A 17,399-nucleotide genomic window follows, 5' to 3' on the forward strand; every position below is an offset into this window, starting at 1 on the left:
AGGACAACTCAAAGTCCTAAAAATGCCCCCACATCTCATCTCTTCCTCCCACTCCCTACCCCCAGCAGCCACCATGGCCACTTTCTCCACACTAATGCCACATTTTCTTCGATTACTAACCACAACAGTTTATGAATAGAATATCAGTAAGTCCACTCTAATCCATGCTCTATTCCTCCATCCTGTGGACCCTGGGATGGTGGTGTCCACTCCACATCTATATCAAGAGGGGGCTCAGATTCCACATGGATGCTGGATGCAATCCTCCTGCTTTCAGTTGTAGATTCTCTTGGCTCCCTGGTGTGGTGGTTGACCTTCTTCACCTCACGTAGGAGACTCTTGTCACATTTGCAGCATCCCTGGCTCAGTCCGGGAGGTGCGCTATGGGAGCGGGGAGTGGCTGAAGGACAATCTGGAGATGCGTTAGCCAAATGGGGCATCAAGAGGTGGGATGAGATAGAAGCTCAATGGTGATGCGGTGGTGGGGTGGGGCGTGGGTTATATGGGAACTTCTTAGGTTTTTTTCTTTTTTATGTTTTGAATGTAATGTTCCTTGTGATCTATTAACTTTAATTAAACATATATATATATTATTTTTTAAAAGTTGATCAAATTAAGAAAAATGACATAGAGTAGGGAATTCTGTCCCCTCAAAAGTGGGTTAACACTGGGTGGACTGGGGGAGAGTGTGGGCTATGGTGTGGACCATTGACCATGAGGTGCAGCGGTGCTCAGAGATGTATTCACCAAGTGCAATGAATGTCTCATGATGATGGAGGAGGTTGTTGTTATGGGGGGAGGAGTGGGGTGAGGGGGTGGGGGGTATATGGGGACCTCCTATTTTTTGAATGTCACATTAAAAAATCAAATAAAGACAAAAGGGAAAATTAAAAAAAAGAAAGGGTTAACGTCCTGTCCCCCGTACTTGTGAATGTGAACTTGTTTCAAAAAGCCTGTGTGGATGTGATGAGGCTAAGGACATGGAGATGAGCGGGTGTGGACTGTCTGGGTGACCCCTACATCCTGTGCTGAGTGTCCTTAGAAGAGACGGAGAAGAGGCTCAGAAATAAAGGAAAAGATGGAGCAGAGGCTGGGGCGAGGAGCGCGACGATGGCCGGCAGCTCATTGCGGGCAAGGAAGGATCCGCCAGGGCCTCGAAGGTCCTGCTGATACCTGATTTGAGGTACCTGGCTTCCCGAACGGTGAAAAGAAAGGTGTGTTATTTTCAGCCACCTTGTTTGTTACAGCAGCTGCAGGGCACTCATACACTGGTTCGATCTGCCTTCTCCCACCAGAAACCCTGGGAGGCTCCAAACCATTTTCAGGTGAGGCAAGAGCTCTGAGCTTTGAGTGTTGGGGGAGCGGTGTGCCCCCAGCCCCTCACCTGTGCACCAGGGAGCTTCTCGCAGTTGCCTTTCTGGAGATTCAGGGCTTGGTAGAGGGACCAGAGATACGACTCCTTCCCTGTGGCTGAACTTCTAGAAGAATCCCAGGCTCCCCTGAGGTCCTGAGTGCCCACCACTCCTTTTTGGGTGGACAAGTTTTCTTTCCATCGCTGCATGGCTGCTCCCTTCCCGTGAGGACGCCCTCCCAGCACCGTCATTCTGGAACTCCACCCCAGCCATCTCACGGCCAGTTCACCCGCCATTTGCAGAATGGTCTTTGAAACCCACGCAAGCCCACCCACCGACTGTGGTCACCAAGAAGGGCGAATGGGTGGTCCGACGAGACCCTGGCGTGACCCCCGCAGGGCTGCACCTCCTCCCCTTTGCTGGCCCCTTTTGCCCCTCCCCCGGCAGCACCCACTCTTGCTACCTGTGACTCAACAACCAGCCCTTAGCTCTGCTCACGTTCACCTTCGGGTAACAGGTGGCAACCATCGTTTTGCAGAGCTTCTCAGGTTGTGGGCTGACCACCAGCCCCACCCAGCTGTCGGCAAGCTGCAGAGACCCTTGTAAGAAGGAAACCATGGGAAGCAGATTTGGCTCGACTCATAGAGCATCCGCCTACCACATGGGAGGTCCAGGGTTCAAACCCAGGGCCTCATGACTTATGTGGTGAGATGGCCCATGCACTTGATGCGCACAAGGAGTGCTGTGCCATGCAGGGGTGTCCCCACATAGGGGAGCCCCATGTGCAAGGAGCGCACCCCGTAAGGAGAGCCGCCCAGTGCAAGAAAAGCGCAGCCCACCCAGGAGTGGCGCCGCACACATGGAGAGCCAATGCAACAAGATGATGCAACAAAAGAGACACAGATTCCTGGTGCCGCCAGATAATGCAAGCAGACATAGAAGAACACACAGCGAACGGACACAGAGAGCAGACAACTGGCGGGGGAAGAGGGGAGAGAAATAAATAAAGAATAATAAAAAATCTAAAAAGAAAAAAAAAAGGAAGGAAACCATGGTCGTCCAAGGAGAAAAAGAGTGTTGCAGAGTCCTTCAGAGTTGTCATCGTGGCTTCTCAGTGGGGGAAGAGGTCCCATGCTGGAGGGGGATTTCTACCTGGCCCCCTCCCCAGCAGGACGTGCTCTGCCCACACGGTAGTAACTGCCCAGCTGGGCAGTCGAACTGGTTTCAATACCGTCATCAAACAAGGGAGATTCTAGAAGTGTGTCCAGTAGAACGTTCTGCCATCTGGATTTGAAATGTGTTTGTGTGTTTGAGGTGCTGAATTTTCCTTTAATCCACCATTTGTATACTTATTTGTTTAAATGCATGGAACATGGTTTTAGTGTTGGTAAACTGTATCCAAGTGAGAGACAGACGAGTACAGCATTTATGCACAACTTTCTTTTTGTCTTTGCAGCGGATTTTCAGTCCGAGCACCGTTTTCCATCATTGTGCACGTCAGCTCCATTCCCCCCACCTATCACCTTCATTGAGGCGGTCTTACGTTCATAAACAGCTCGATTCATTTGTTAGTTTGTCTTCTGTCCTGGATCCCCCAACAAACTGGATGATGTTTTTTTTTTTTTAGAAATTTGCACACATTAAACATTTTCCTGGGGAAATGGATGTAGCTTGGGGGTTGAGCACCTACTTCCTATGTACGAGGTCCCAGGTTCAATCCCTGGTACCTCCGAAAAACAAACAAACAAATGAAAAAACCAGCTCTCACTGGGGAGTGGGTGTAGCTCAGTGGTTGAGCACCTGCTTCTCATGTACAAGGTCCCAGGTTCAATCCCTGGTAATGCCAACAAACAAACAAAGAAAAAAACCAGCTCTCTGATCTTGGAGTAGATATAGCTCAGTGGTTGAGCACCTGCTCCCTATGTGCAAGGTCCTGGGTTCAACCCCCAGTACCACCTGAACAAAAGAAAAAACATCTTTCTTGCCCAGTTCTGTGGTCTTTGTCAAACGCATGAGTCACTTATCCACCACCCTGGTGCCATAAGAGAATAGCCATTTCAATCTAAAAATTCACTCATATGTCCCCTTCATGGTCAACTGCTCTTCGCTCTCTGAAGCTCTGGAATTCACTCATAATTTCCCCATCCCTATTGTTTTTTGTCTTTTCCAGAAATTCACTTAAACCGAATCATACATTCTGCAGACTTTTGAGTCTGGCCTCCTTCATTTAGCAAAGTGCATTTACTTATTTATTTTCATTTTATAAAATTTAGGGACGTACATCATTCACACATAAACACACATAAACAATAAGTGTATGGTAATAGTTGTGAACTTACAAAACAAGTATATATACAAGTGCATTTAGCATTTATCCACGTTGTTGCGTGGATGAATAGTTTGTTTCTTTTTTTTTTTTTAAGATTTTATTTATTTATTTAATTCTCCCCCTCCCCCGGTTGTCTGTTCTCTGTGCCTATTTGCTGCGTCTTGTTTCTGTGTCTGCTTCTGTTGTCGTCAGCGGCACGGGAAGTGTGGATGGCACCATTCCCGGGCAGGCTGCACTTTCTTTCGCGCTGGGCGGCTCTCCTTACGGGATGCACTTCTTGCGCGTGGGGCTCCCCTACGCGGGGGCAACCCTGCGTGGGAGGGCACTCCTTGAGCGCATCAGCACTGCGCATGGGCCAGCTCCACACGGGTCAAGGAGGCCTGGAGTTTGAACCACGGACGTCCCTTGTGGTAGACGGACGCCCTCACCACTGGGCCAAGTCCGTTTCCCTAGTTTGTTTCTTTGTATTGCTCTGTTGCATTGCCTGGATGCCACAGCTGTTTTACCCATCAACTAGAATGGCATCTAGTTTTTGGCAGTGATGCACAGAGCTGTTACATTCATGCACAGGATTTGGGGAGATTGTTGGGTCATATGGCAAGTCTATTTTTAAGTATTAGAAAGAGCCAAACTCTTTTCAAAGGATCTGTGCCACTTTGCATTCCCTCCGGTAAAGAATGAGAGTTCCTCTTTCTCCACATCCTCACCAGCCTTTGATGCTGTCACTGGTTTGGATTTTGGACCTTCTAGTAGATGCAGAGCAGTATCCTGTTAAGGTTCAAAGTTTGCATTTCTCTAATGACAAACCATGTTGTGCATATTTTCATAGGTTCATTTTCCATCTTTGGAAAAATGTTAGCTCAAATCTTGTGCTCCTTTTAACATGGTTTTTCCCTTATCCTTCTAATTGTTGAATGTTAAGTGTTTTTATATATTCCAGATACAAACTCCTTATCAGATATGTGATTAGCAAACTTGTGCTTCCAGCCGGTCTTGTTGTTTTTTTCTCTGAACAATGTGTTTTGTGGAGGAAATATTTACTTTTGATAAAATCCAATCTGTCCATTATTTTCTCCCATGGATCATGTATTTTGGGTCGTATCTAAAATCTCATCACCAAAAGCAAAGACACTTTAATTTTAGCCTATATTTTCTTCTAGATGTTTTATAGTTTTGCTTTTACCCAGAGGTCTGGGATACATTTTGAGTTAATATTTGTATAAGGTGGAGGTATGTGTTAAGATTCTCTTCTCTTATTTTTTTTGCACCTAGGTCTCCCATTGTTCCAGCACCATTTGTTGAAAAGGCCATCCTTTCTGCACTGAATTTTCGATGCATCGATGGGCTCCTTTGACCTCCAGCTCAGGGGGGGGGCTGGCAGGTGCCAGGAGCTGCAGGGAGGAGAGGCTGAGGCTGGGCGTCCACTTACCTCCCTCCCGGCTGGACACTCTGTCATCAAGGAACTCTGTGTTCTGGAAACTTCTCCTGCTCCCTTCCACCTGGGGTGCTAAGTGCACCCCACTCCTGCCAGTCCAGAGCATGGCACCATCCCACTTGCTTTCCCCAAACCCGGTCCCCCACAAACGGTCTTCGGCCTGGTGGACAGTGAGGGGAACACGCCCTGGGGCTGTTGCAGGGACCTCAAGGGCTGAGCTCAGGAGCAGGTGCAGCCAACACACCTGCCTCCAACCCATTTGGGGCTGAAGCTTCCAGAAAGAATAGAAAGACCCCCCCCCCCCCAGACTACACAAGACTCCTTGCTCTTCTCACGGAGCCTGCGTGTTCCTTGCAGGATGAGTTTGATAGTCCTCCTAATCTGGACAGCCCTGGGAGAGGACAGCCGGGAGAGGCGGCCCAGGCAGGGACCCAGAATCGGGCACAGGGAAGAACGAGGCTGCTGGGGGAAGGCTGCAGCCGCTGCCCCTTCCCCAGAGCCCGTCCCCACCGCTGGACCCCAGGAGCAGCCTAGAAGGGACACGGGGGTCTCAGGCCACCGGGGGCCATGAGGAGAGAAAGACACAGTAGGGAGGGCTGCTGGACCTCTGGTTCTCAACTCTGACCATCCGTTTGGATCTTCCGGGGAGTCCCCGGTAATATAGCCTGTGTGTAAATTCAAAATTATCTGATTCTGTACCCAAGTGTGCCTAGTCTCTAGAAATTCAAATAAATAATAGAGGCTCTACAGGCTTTGAATGTTCTGAAAGGATCTAAGACTGAATGTGTATTCAAAGTTGCACCCAGATGGAATGTGGGGGAAATTTTAATTCAAGCTCACCTAAAATGTGGGGCATATGCTAATTCAAGCTCACCTGAAATGTGGGGGGGGGGGTACTTTATTTTTTTTTTGTAAGAAATTTGTTTCTTTATTTTCTTTTAAATGTTACATTAAAAAAATATGAGGTCCCCATATACCCTCCCACCCCACCCACGCTGCCCCTTCATCAACAAACTCTTCCATCATCGTGGCACATCCACTGCACCTGGTGAATACATTTTGGAGCACTGCTGCACCACGTGGATTATAGTTTATATTGTAGTCTACACTCTCCCCCAGTCCACCCAGTGAGCCATGGCAGGACACACAATGTCCAGCATCTGTCCCTGCAGCACCACCCAGGACAACTCCAAGTCCTGAAAATGCCTCCACATCACATCTCTTCCTCCCTCTCCCTACCCTCAGCAGCTATCATGGCCACCCTCTCCACATCATGACTACAATTTCTTCCCTTACTAATCACAATATTTCATGGGGGGTACTTTAAGTCAACACCTGTCTGGTACTCAAACAAACACTTAACTAACAAGGAAAGTCATTTTTTTTTTCAAAAAGCACCATTTAAGTCCCCATCCTCGTATCTTTTCTGTATAAAAAGGAACCCAAAATTCTTATTTGGGGCTCAGGTTTTACTAGGACAGGGGTCCCTCAGTCAGGCCAGTCGAAATAAATCAACTTCCTTCTCAGAGTTCTCGTGTCCTGGCCTTCGATACCGCGTACGCCGGAAATCTCTGCTACCCCAGAAGTCACCCAGGTCCTATCCCAGATGATAATGCAGACTCTGGGGGGTGCTGAGGGAAGAGCGAAGGGTTGTAAAAGAGGTAGGATATCAGGCTGTGCTGGCTTCTCGCCAACACTGGGAGTTCCTGGGGACGGCGGTGTGGGAAACAGCTCCAAATCTCCTTCCTCTAATGTGCACAACGCAGTATCCAGTCATTGCTTAATAAGTGGTTGTCCGTGAAACCCAACGGAGCCCAGACTTTCATCCTTCACTTCTGCTCTATAGTCCACGGAGTTCGTCGTTGTTTTTTTTTTTCTGCAGCAGCTGAGGGCAGTCCCAGGAGACATGGCCAGGCCCAGCCTGACCGTCGGGGGAGTTACCCTGCGCCCACAGCCTACCCCACTGCTCCACCAGGCATTCCTCCTCCCCGGCACCTCCCTTCACTTCCTCACCTGTTGGAAGAGGCAAAAATAACCCTGCCCTCCATCCCTGCCCTGCCGAGGGGGTGAGCAAGGACTGAGTCTCTGGACTGTCCATGTGACAGCCGGGCCCTGAGCATCAGCAGACTTGCAGCTCCTACTCTCTGGTTTATTGGACTTACCCAGGTCAGCTAACAGGGAGGTGAAGAAGGTCAACCACCACACCAGGGAGCCAAGAGTGCCCACAACTGCAAGCAGGAGAATCCCATCCATCAGCCATGAGGAATCAAAGCCCCGTCTCAATTTAGAGGTGGAGTGGACATCACCATCCCAGGGTCCACAGGATGGAGGAATAGAGTATGGATTAGAGTGGACTTACTGGTATTTTACTATGAAACTATTGTGACTAGTAATGGAAGAAGCTAGCATTGATGTGGAGAAAGTGGCCACGGTAGCTGCTGAGGGCAGGGAGAGGGAAGAAGAGATGTGATGTGGGGGCATTTCCTGGGTGGTGCTGCAGGGACAGATGCTGGACACTGAATGTCCTGCCATGGCCCACTGGGTGGACTGGGGGAGAGAGTAAACTATAATGTAAACTCTAATCCATGCGGTGCAGCAGTGCTCTAAAATGTATTCACCAAATGCAATGAGTGTGCCACAACGATGAAAGAGGTCGTTGATGTGGGAGGAGTGGGGTGAGGGGGGTGGGGGGTATACGGGGACCTCGTATTTTTTTAATGTAACATTTTAAAAAAATAAAGAAGGAAAAAAACAAGATTTTGTAGAATTGCTGACCCTCTTGTAGGAAAACTCTCAGGATAAGGTGCCTGCCGGTCGGTTCTGATCAGGAGAACCCCTTATCAATATTTACAGGCTCTTCGTGCCAGGTGCAAGACTGAAGTCAGGGCAGGGCTTGTTCTGAATTTCCCTGTGCACCGCGGTTAATAATCCAACTGAAATCGAACTTCAAGGCACATCCCAAACCCAGAAAGAGACCCAGGTCAAATTTGCAGGGGATGTGGGTGGCGGTACAATTGAGGGAGAAAAAAAAAACGTGCCCCTCCTCATTCTCCTAGGCCATCCTGAAATGCACAATATCGGTTTATTGATGATTTCTGAATTTCCATTTTAATAAAATAAATTGAGATACCTGTAGATAATAGCCCTGTTCAATATTTATGAAGTGCCTTTTTAGAATAAATTCAGAAATTCAGTATTCATCATTACAACCATTACGTTCTGAGAGTCCATAAATAACAAACGGAAACGCCGTTTATGTGTTTTTTTTTTTGGGAACGCGTAATGAAAAGCAGCTGAGCCCCCGATTTCATTTCGGAGGAATTCATCCCTCCGGCTTGGATTTATTGTGATTCTTAAGAGACGCTCTCTGCCGTCCCCGAGTCCAAAATATAGGTGTGATGATAACAGCTTTTCCCCGCATTGAGTGGAAGAGCGCTTTTTATGGAAGGCAAGGAAAGCAGTGCAGGCTTTTTTCTCTTTTTAGGTTTTCAGCAGGGAATCAGGACTTTCGTCCTGCAGAGCCTGATACCAGGTCACCGGAACGAGAGAGGGAGCGGGTCCGGAACAGGTAGCTCGATGGGGTGCGCCCACGTGGGGTTCCAGGGGGCAAAGCCGGGGGCAGACCCCGTGGGACCCTCCTGTTTTTTGTTTTTGTTTGTATAAAGGTTTTTATTTGGGGTAGGAGCTTACAGATACCAGCTCATAAAGCATAAGTTACTTCCCTCACTAAAGTCTCTTTGGAGCAAGAGGGCTACCCACGTCTGGGAGGGCTCAGGCTTCCTGGGTTCCTCTGGGCTCAGCTCCTCTGTTTTCCCCACAAGGTCAGCTGTAGACTATGAGGCTCTCCAGGCTTTGCCTCTCTTTACAGGTCAGCTGTAGACTCTCAGGTGAGTGGCTCTGTCTCTCTCCCTGGGGCTCCAGCTTCAGCATCAAACTCCAACATCAAAAGCCCTCAACTCTGTCCTTTCATGCCTTTTATCTGTGAGTTCACACCCACCAAGGGGCAGGGACTCAATACCCTAATGGCATAAGAGGTTTTCCTAATTACTTAATAAAGTAAACCTATGAATCCAATATAATCTAATATGCCCGGAGGAAAAGATCCAGTTTACAAACATAATCTAATATTTCTTTTTGGAATTCATCAATACTATCAAACTGCTACAAGGTGGAAGAGATGAAAAGAGTGTGTGAATTAGGATGAGCCACCTCGTACTGAGAATCCACAGGGTTAAGGGACTTGGCCCAGTGGTTAGGGCGTCCGTCTACCACATAGGAGGTCCGCGGTTCAAACCCCGGGCCTCCTTGACCTGTGTGGACTTGGCCCATGCGCAGTGCTGATGCGCACAAGGAGTGCCCTGCCACGTAGGGGTGTACCCCGCATAGGGGAGCCCCACATACAAGGAGTGTGCCCCGTAAGGAGAGCCGCCCAGCACGAAAGCAAGTGCAGCCTGCCCAGGAATGGTGCCACACACATGGAGAGCTGACACAGCAAGATGACGCAACGAAAAGAAACACAGATTCCTGTGCCGCTGACAAAAACAGAAGTGGACAGAGAAGATGCAGCAAATAGACACAGAGAACAGACAACTGGGGTGGGTGGGGGGAAAGGGGAGAGAAATAAATAAAAAAATAAATCTTTAAAAAAAAAAAAAAAGGGACTCCAGTAACCAGGTGGTCAGTAGCCTAATGCACAGCTGTTTTGGTAGACTTGCTCAGAGCAGGGCAAGAAAGTGGGGTCTTTTTTTTTGTCTTTATTTTTTTATTTTTATTTTTTCCAGTGATTTTTTTTTTATTGACTTTGTAATAATATTACATTAAAAATATATGAGGTCCCCATATACCCCCACCCCCCTCACCCCACTCCTCCCCCCATAGCAACAACCTCCTCCATCATCATGAGTCATTCATTGCATTTGGTGAATACCTCTCTGAGCACGGTTGCGCCTCATGGTCAATGGTCCACACCATAGCCCACTCTCTCCCACAGTCCACCCAGTGGGCCATGGGAGGAAATACAACGTCCAGCATCTGTCCCTGCAGCACCACCAGGACAACTCCAAGTCCCCAAAACACCCCCACATCTCATCTCTTCCTCCTACTCCCTACCCCCAGCAGCCACCATGGCCACTTTCTCCACACCAATGACACATTTTCTTTGATTACTAATCACAATAGTTCATGAATAGAATATCAGTAAGTCCACTCTCATCCATCCTCTATTCCTCCATCCTGTGGACTTTGGAATGGTTGTGTCCACTCCACATCTAGAGTCCCTTAACCCTGTGGACCCTCCTGTTTTAACACAACCCATCCAGGTGAGCCCTGGGGGGACGTTCATCTGGAGATTTGAAGCTGGAGCACAACAATGATGCCTGCGGCTATTCTCCCCTGGCGGGTGCTATCTACACCAACTGTGCCCCTGGCTCAGAAGGACCCTGTGCCTGGTGGATCTGTAGGAGGATGAGTGGGGGTCCCAAGCCCAGGCCAGGGCTCCGGGAACACAGCCACACTACCCGCTGCCTCGGTTTCCCAGGGCGGCTGTCACCCCTTACCCGCAGGCTGGGAGGCTCAAGACGATAGGGGTGTGTGGTTCTCGGTTCTGGCGACGAGAAGTCCAAAATCAAGGGGGGGCAAGCAGTGTTCCAGGGGACCCCTCCCCTGTCCCCAGAGTCTCCAGGGGAGGGTCCTGCCTGCCTGCTCCAGCTCCTTGCAGTGGCCGGAGACCCTTGGCTCACGGCCACGTCACCCGGTCGTCTGCCGCCATCTTCTTGTGGCCTTTGCCTCCACGTTGTGTGTCCCCCATTCTGAAGGGACAGCAGACATGGGGTCCAGAGCGCACGCAGACCCCCTGCAAGGGCAGACTCACCTTGAGACCCTGAATGTCACAGCATCTGCAAAGACCCCATGTCCAGATAAGGTCTCCCTCACAGGTGCTTTAAACAAAAAAGTTAATACAAAACCATCTACTCAACAGTGTTAGCTTGATCATCCTACTATTTGTAGTAACTTCTTTTTCCCCACGATCTCTTTATGTTTCTTTTTTATTTTTGTTACATTCGAAAAACATAAGAGGTTCCCATATACTCCCCACATCCCCTCACCCCACTCCTCCCACATCAACAACCCCCCCACTACCGCGGCACACTCACTGCACTTGGCGAACACAGCCTGGAGCACCGCCGCACCACATGGATAAGAGTCCACCTTGTAGTTTGCACTCTCCCCCAGTCCACCCAGTGGGCTATGGCAGGATATAGAATGTCCAGCATCTGTCCCTGCAACATCATTCAGGACAACCCCAAGTCCGAAAACATCCCCTCTCTTCTTCCCTCTCCCTGCCCCCACCAACTCCTGTGGCCACTGCCTCCACATCAATGCTACAGTTTCTTCCATTACTAGCCACAGTAGTTCCATAGTAGAATACCAGTAAGTCCACTCTAATCCATACTCTATTCCTCCATCCTGTGGACCCTGGGTTGGTGATGTCTAGTCCATCCTGTGGATCCTGGGATGGTGATGTCCACTCCACCTTTATATCAAGAAGGGGCTTAGATTCCACATGGATGTTGGATGCAATTCTCCAACTTGCAGCTGTTGGCTCTCTCGGTTCCTTTGTGTGGTGGTTGACCTTCTTCACCTCCCTGTTAGCTGGCCTGGGTAAGACCAATGAACCAGAGAGTAGGAGATGCAACTCTGCTGAGGCTCAGGGCCCAAGTGGCACATGGACAGTCCAGAGATTCAAGTCTTCTGAGTATACACTGATCCCAGGACCAACCACAGGTTCAGTAAAAGTGACCCAAGAGGCATGTGTAGAGAGGACACATCTGAGTCCAACTCCATCACACTCAGGAACACAAACTCCAAAGTAGGGCCAACTGACAAGCCACTGAACTCCAGAGCCATCTGCCATGACCGTAGAACCTGTGAGTCTCTATAGCCCTCAGAAGCACCAGCACCTCGGGTTCTATCTCCTTTGGTTGTCCCTGGGGTCCTGCTGCGAGGTGATCATACATGCAGAACTGTTGATTGATCTGAAGATGGAGATGGCTATTTAAGAATATTAAACTTTACGTTGAGAGGTTTAGACTTACTGAAAAATTGCCCCGAAATTATAGGGAATTTCCATATCACTCCCGCCTTACACACACACACACATTTCCCCTATTATTAACATCTTACATTAGTGAGGTACATTTGTTACAATGGATGAATGCATATTGAAGCATTGCTACTGACCAAAGTTTGTAGTTTACATTACGGCTTGCGCTTTGCGCTGCTCAGCTTTATAAGCTTTGACAAATGTGTGACGTTTCCACATCATTGCAGAATCATACAATGCATACAACAACTCCAGTGCCCTACAAACGCCCTATATTCCACCTAGTCTTCCCTCCCCCTCCCCTCGGAACCTGTGTCAACTACTATCTTTACATCAATGTTACTAGGTCTTTTGTTACCACATGATAGCTACAATAACCATAAATCTTTTTGATCCAAGGTTACACACCCACAGTCTTGGGAGGTGATGACCCCACTGTCCCGGCCCTCCCTTCCCATGCTAGGGTCTTTTTTCTTTTTTTCTTTAATGAAAATTTTTATTGTCTTTTTTTTTTAAAGATACATAGATCACACAAAAGGTTACAATAAAAAATATAAGAGGTTCCCATATATCCTACTCTCCACACCCCCCACAACCTCCCTTATCATTGTGCCACATTCATTGCATTTGGTGAATACATTTTGGAGCAGTGCTGCACCACATGGATTATAGTTTGCATTGTAGTTTACACTCTCCCCCAGTCCATTCAGTGGGTTATGGCGGGATATATAATGTCTAGCATCTGTCCCTTCAATATCATTCAGGACAACTCCAAGTCCTGAAAATGCCCCCACATCACATCTCTTCTTCCCTCTCCCTGCCCTCAGCAACTCCCATGGCCACTGTCTCCCATCAATGCTACAATTTCTTTCATTACTAGTCACAATACTGCTATAGTAGAATACCAGTAAGTCCACTCTATTTCATATTTTGATCCTCCATCCTGTGGACCCTGGGATGGTGATGTCCACTCCACCTCTATATTGAGAGGGAATTTAGATCCCACATGGATGCTGGATGCAATTCTCCTGCTTGCAGTTGTAGGCACTCTGGATTCGCTGGTGTGGTGGTTGACCATCTTCACCTCCCTTTTAGCTGACCTGGGTAAGTCCAACAAACTGGAGAGTAGGAGCTGCAACTCTGCTGAGGCTCAGGGACCAGCTGGCACATGGACAGTCTAGAGCTTCAAGTCTCCTGAGTATACGCCAACCCCAGAGCCAACCACAGGTTCAGTAAAAGTGAAAGAAGAGGCATGTGTAGAGAGGTCACATGTGAGTCCAACTCCATCACACTCAGAAACAAAAATCCCAAAGTGAGGTCCATTTCTATTGCCTACAAAAGGGATGGGGACTCAGGTTGAGTCACCCTAATGCCATGGTTGAATCAAATCTCTAGTCTTGATTTAATCAAGGAAACATAAAACCTTTGAATTTGAATCTACATGCTCAGAGGGATAGACCTGTTTACAAGCATAATTAATATTTCTTTTTTGGAATTTTTAAATAATATCAAACTGACACACCCACCAAGGGGATGGGGATTCAACTCTGCACACCCTAATGACGTGGTGGAATCAAAGCCCTGATCTTAACATCATCAAGTAAATATAAAACCTTTGATGCTTCATGGACAATTACGGGACATTGTAGATCCCCCCAGGGCCCACTGGATGGAACGTGGGAGAGTGTGGGCTATGATGTGGATCATTGACTAGGAGTGCAGTGATGCTCAGAGATGAACTTACCAGGTGCAATGGATGTGTCACGATGATGGGAGAGAGTGTTGCTGTGGGGGGAGTGGGGGGTGGGCACGGTGGGGTTGAATGGGACCTCATATTTTTTGAATGTAATTTTAAAAAATAAATAAATAATTTAAAAAAATTAAAAAAAAACAACCTTTGAATGGTAATATAAAGGGGATCACGCTCAGAGGAAGAGGCCAGTTCAGAAACATGATCAAATATCTTTTTTTGGAATTCATAAATAAGATCAGACGGCTACAGATGGCAAGATGGAGATTGGCTGCTGCCAGGGGCAAGACTGTAATCAGCTCTGTAACTTTGAACACCCCCATTTATCTGGGGGGCCCCCCAACTCTGGACTTTAAAATGGGCTCATCCTGGTACCTCCATCCTAGGGTTGGCCTGGAGGGGGTAAAGAAAGAAAATAGGCGAAGACAATAGCAGGGCATCTGCCACAAAGCGAATGCTTAATAGCTGTTGGCCAATAAGCATATGAAAAGATGTTCAACCTCCTTAGCCATGAAGGAAATGCAAATCAGTACTACAAGGAGCTGGCTCTCCATCCCCACCAGGAAGGCTCCTGTTCAAGAAAGAGGAAATGCGAGGTATGGGAGAGGATGTGCAGAAATAAAAGCCCTTGTTCATTGGTGGTGGGAATGTAAAATGGTGCAGCCACTGTGGAAAATAGTAGGACAGGTTCACAGAAAGTTAAATATACAATTACCACTCTGCTGCAAAGGCTCGTCGGAGGTTCCCTGTCCTGAGACTCATAAAAATTGGAGGCAAAGAAATGTGGACGTGGAGAAGGCTGGAGCCAGCTGGCTCCTGGCAGGCTCAAGATCACCCTTTCCCACAGAGACAAAAATAAATAAATATAGAATTACTATAGGACTCAGAGGGTCCACCTCTAGGTATATACCCAAAGGAATTGAAAGCAAGGACTTGGATGTATTTGTGCACCGGTATTCATAGCACATATTCACAATAGCCCAAAGGTTGAAACAATCCAAGTGTCCATCAACAGATGAATGGATAAAATGTGGTCCATCCATACAACAGGACGTTAGCCAGCCACACACCAAAGGACAAACATTGTATCATTCCTCCCATGAGAAATGTCTAGAAACAGCCTATTCACTGAGACAGAAAAAAGATCAGAGGTTACCAAAAGCAGGGGTGGGAAGGATGGGGGGAGTTGTTCTTTGGTGGATTCATGTCATGAATTTTAGAAATTTTGGAATTAAAAGAAAAGAGATGATCATGGTGGTTGGTTTACACAACATGCCAATTTAGGATATCCTAGCGTGGTGCAGAGAGAAGCTACATTGGAAAACATCCAATAATAAATACAAGAGCAATTTCAAGACCCAAAGGAAAGTTTTTGGAAATCAAACATCTCCACACATTCTATTTTCTCTCTTCCTCTTGCCCCCTCCTCTCCAGGCAAGCTTCCTCCTGCTGGGAGACTCCCTTCATCTCATTTTCCTGTCTACAAAATAAAGAAGCGTGCCCCTTTTCTCGTTAAGCATTCAGCAAGCATAGGGGATAAGATGGAACCTGATGGGAAGGGGTAGTAGTATAAGGTGGATCTTGCCTTCCCTGTTTTTTCAAATATGAACGCCCCAAATTCCTATCCAGCGAAGTCCCAGTGAAGCTGTGGTTCTGCGTTGGAATAATGAAGACAAGTCTGGTTTGTAGACTTACAGGGTTTTAGGCCAGTCTTGGCACTGGACTTTGAGTGAACTTGATTGGATTTATGAGTAAAGACTTGGAGACAAATCTGCTTCCTGGAAACCCTGAAAGAGTGATGATTCACCTGAGTTGCACCAAAGCCGATGAAATCAGGACAAAGATGGAAAAAATTGCAAATGGCGCTTGAGTGGATTTTGGGAAAGTCTAAGTTGTTGTGTGTCTCTTTGGAATTTGCAGAAGAAACCAGAGAAAGGGAAGTTTTGAGAACAGAGGACAATTTGGGTTTTCATCCAAGGCCTGCAAAGTCTAGCAGAGCTGTGTGGGGGTGATTCAAACTCTAAGAGGCAATTGTAGAATATTAGAAATAAAGTAACATGTCATGTGTTATGTAGTAGGAAGGGCACTGGAGAGAAAGTGGAAAGAAAATTAACATCCTCGAAAAGACTTTTTCTCAGGCATGGCATGAATTATAATAGGTCAAAACACTTTTAATATTTAAGGGCAAACATGACTACCTTTAAAAAATATCCTGGGGGTGGAAAATTAGGCATTATCCCGGACTCAAAAGTTTTATTGAGCTGGAAAATCAATAAAGGTGGGGTATGGGCTGGAGATTGGATGAGTTCTTAGAATCCTCTTGAGATTCTCCTGGATGCAAGAAATAAGATTATGAGAACTCAAGGGGAGCCCCTGGATGCCAGTGTCTCCAAAGTTCTCTATGTGAACATGAAACAAGGTAACCCAAAGGCTTTGCTTTCTGAAGTCAGGTTTCTTCATATTTCTTCAAGGTCTCTAAGTTCTTTTGTGATCCCTATAGTGGAATGAAAAGTACACCCCTCCCCTGGTTCACATGCACAGAGGGTAGCCTCATTTGGGAAGAGGGTCTGTAGAGGGAATTAGTTATGATGATGACATCCTGGTCTCTCAGGTGGGCTCCACATCCAATGACTGTCAACCCTATAAGGAGAGGAGAAGACACGGAGAGAAGAGGAGGAGGACACATGGAGATGGAGGCAGGTACTGGAGTGATCCAGCCACAAGCCAAGGACCCCTGGGGCCACCAGAAGATGGAAGAGGTGGGAAGGGCCCTCCTGTAGAGTCTTTGGTGGGAGCACAACCCAGTCTACACCTTGATGTCCAACTTTTCACCTCCAGAACCACAAGAGAATGAACTTCTGTTGTTATAAGGTGCCCAGTTTGTGATGCTTTGTTACAGCAGCCCCAGGAAAGCCGTGAAGTTCCAGCCTCTTCCCAACTCGACAGCTAGGATTTTGATGGTTCCATGTATGAGATGAGCAGAACATAAAATGCCTTCCTGTCTATACTTCATCCATGTTTTCTCAGGAAATGGCACTCACGTTGGGAAGGGGAGAAGTTCCAAAGGACCAGATGAGCAGAGGAGCTGGAGGGAGAGGGCCAGTGATGGGATCACAGCAGCAGAGACACGTTGTTGTGGAGGTGGCCTTCTGAGACCCCCATGGCCACCGACCCTCCCCTGCCCTGCCTCGCATGCAGCATGCCTCACCCAACTGATGTCCACCATCTGGGAGCAACTGGAGCACCTGTTTCAGCACCTGCATTTACAGGTGTGCAGATACGCCAAGGAGGAGAACGGATGATGGTGTGTTCAAGCAGGCAGATTCCCTGGGATGAAGAGGTGATTCTTCAGGATGCCCTAGAGCAGTGTTTATTTAAGGAGAAGCTATGTTAGAAATCAGCAAAGGGTGTTCTCTGGAGATGGAGGGAAT

At 47.7% G+C, this 17,399-nt stretch overlaps 1 non-coding gene across 1 annotated transcript; it reads left to right on the forward strand.

Moving 5' to 3' along the window:
* Positions 1–14,685: 14,685 nt before the first annotated feature.
* LOC139438461 (small nucleolar RNA SNORA38) lies at positions 14,686–14,817 on the forward strand. Its single transcript, XR_011648124.1, has one exon. It is a non-coding gene; the product is annotated as a small nucleolar RNA SNORA38 (small nucleolar RNA).
* Positions 14,818–17,399: the final 2,582 nt, after the last annotated feature.

This window comes from Dasypus novemcinctus, chromosome Y (genome assembly GCF_030445035.2).
Source record: "Dasypus novemcinctus isolate mDasNov1 chromosome Y, mDasNov1.1.hap2, whole genome shotgun sequence".
NCBI classification, from domain to species: domain Eukaryota; kingdom Metazoa; phylum Chordata; class Mammalia; order Cingulata; family Dasypodidae; genus Dasypus; species Dasypus novemcinctus.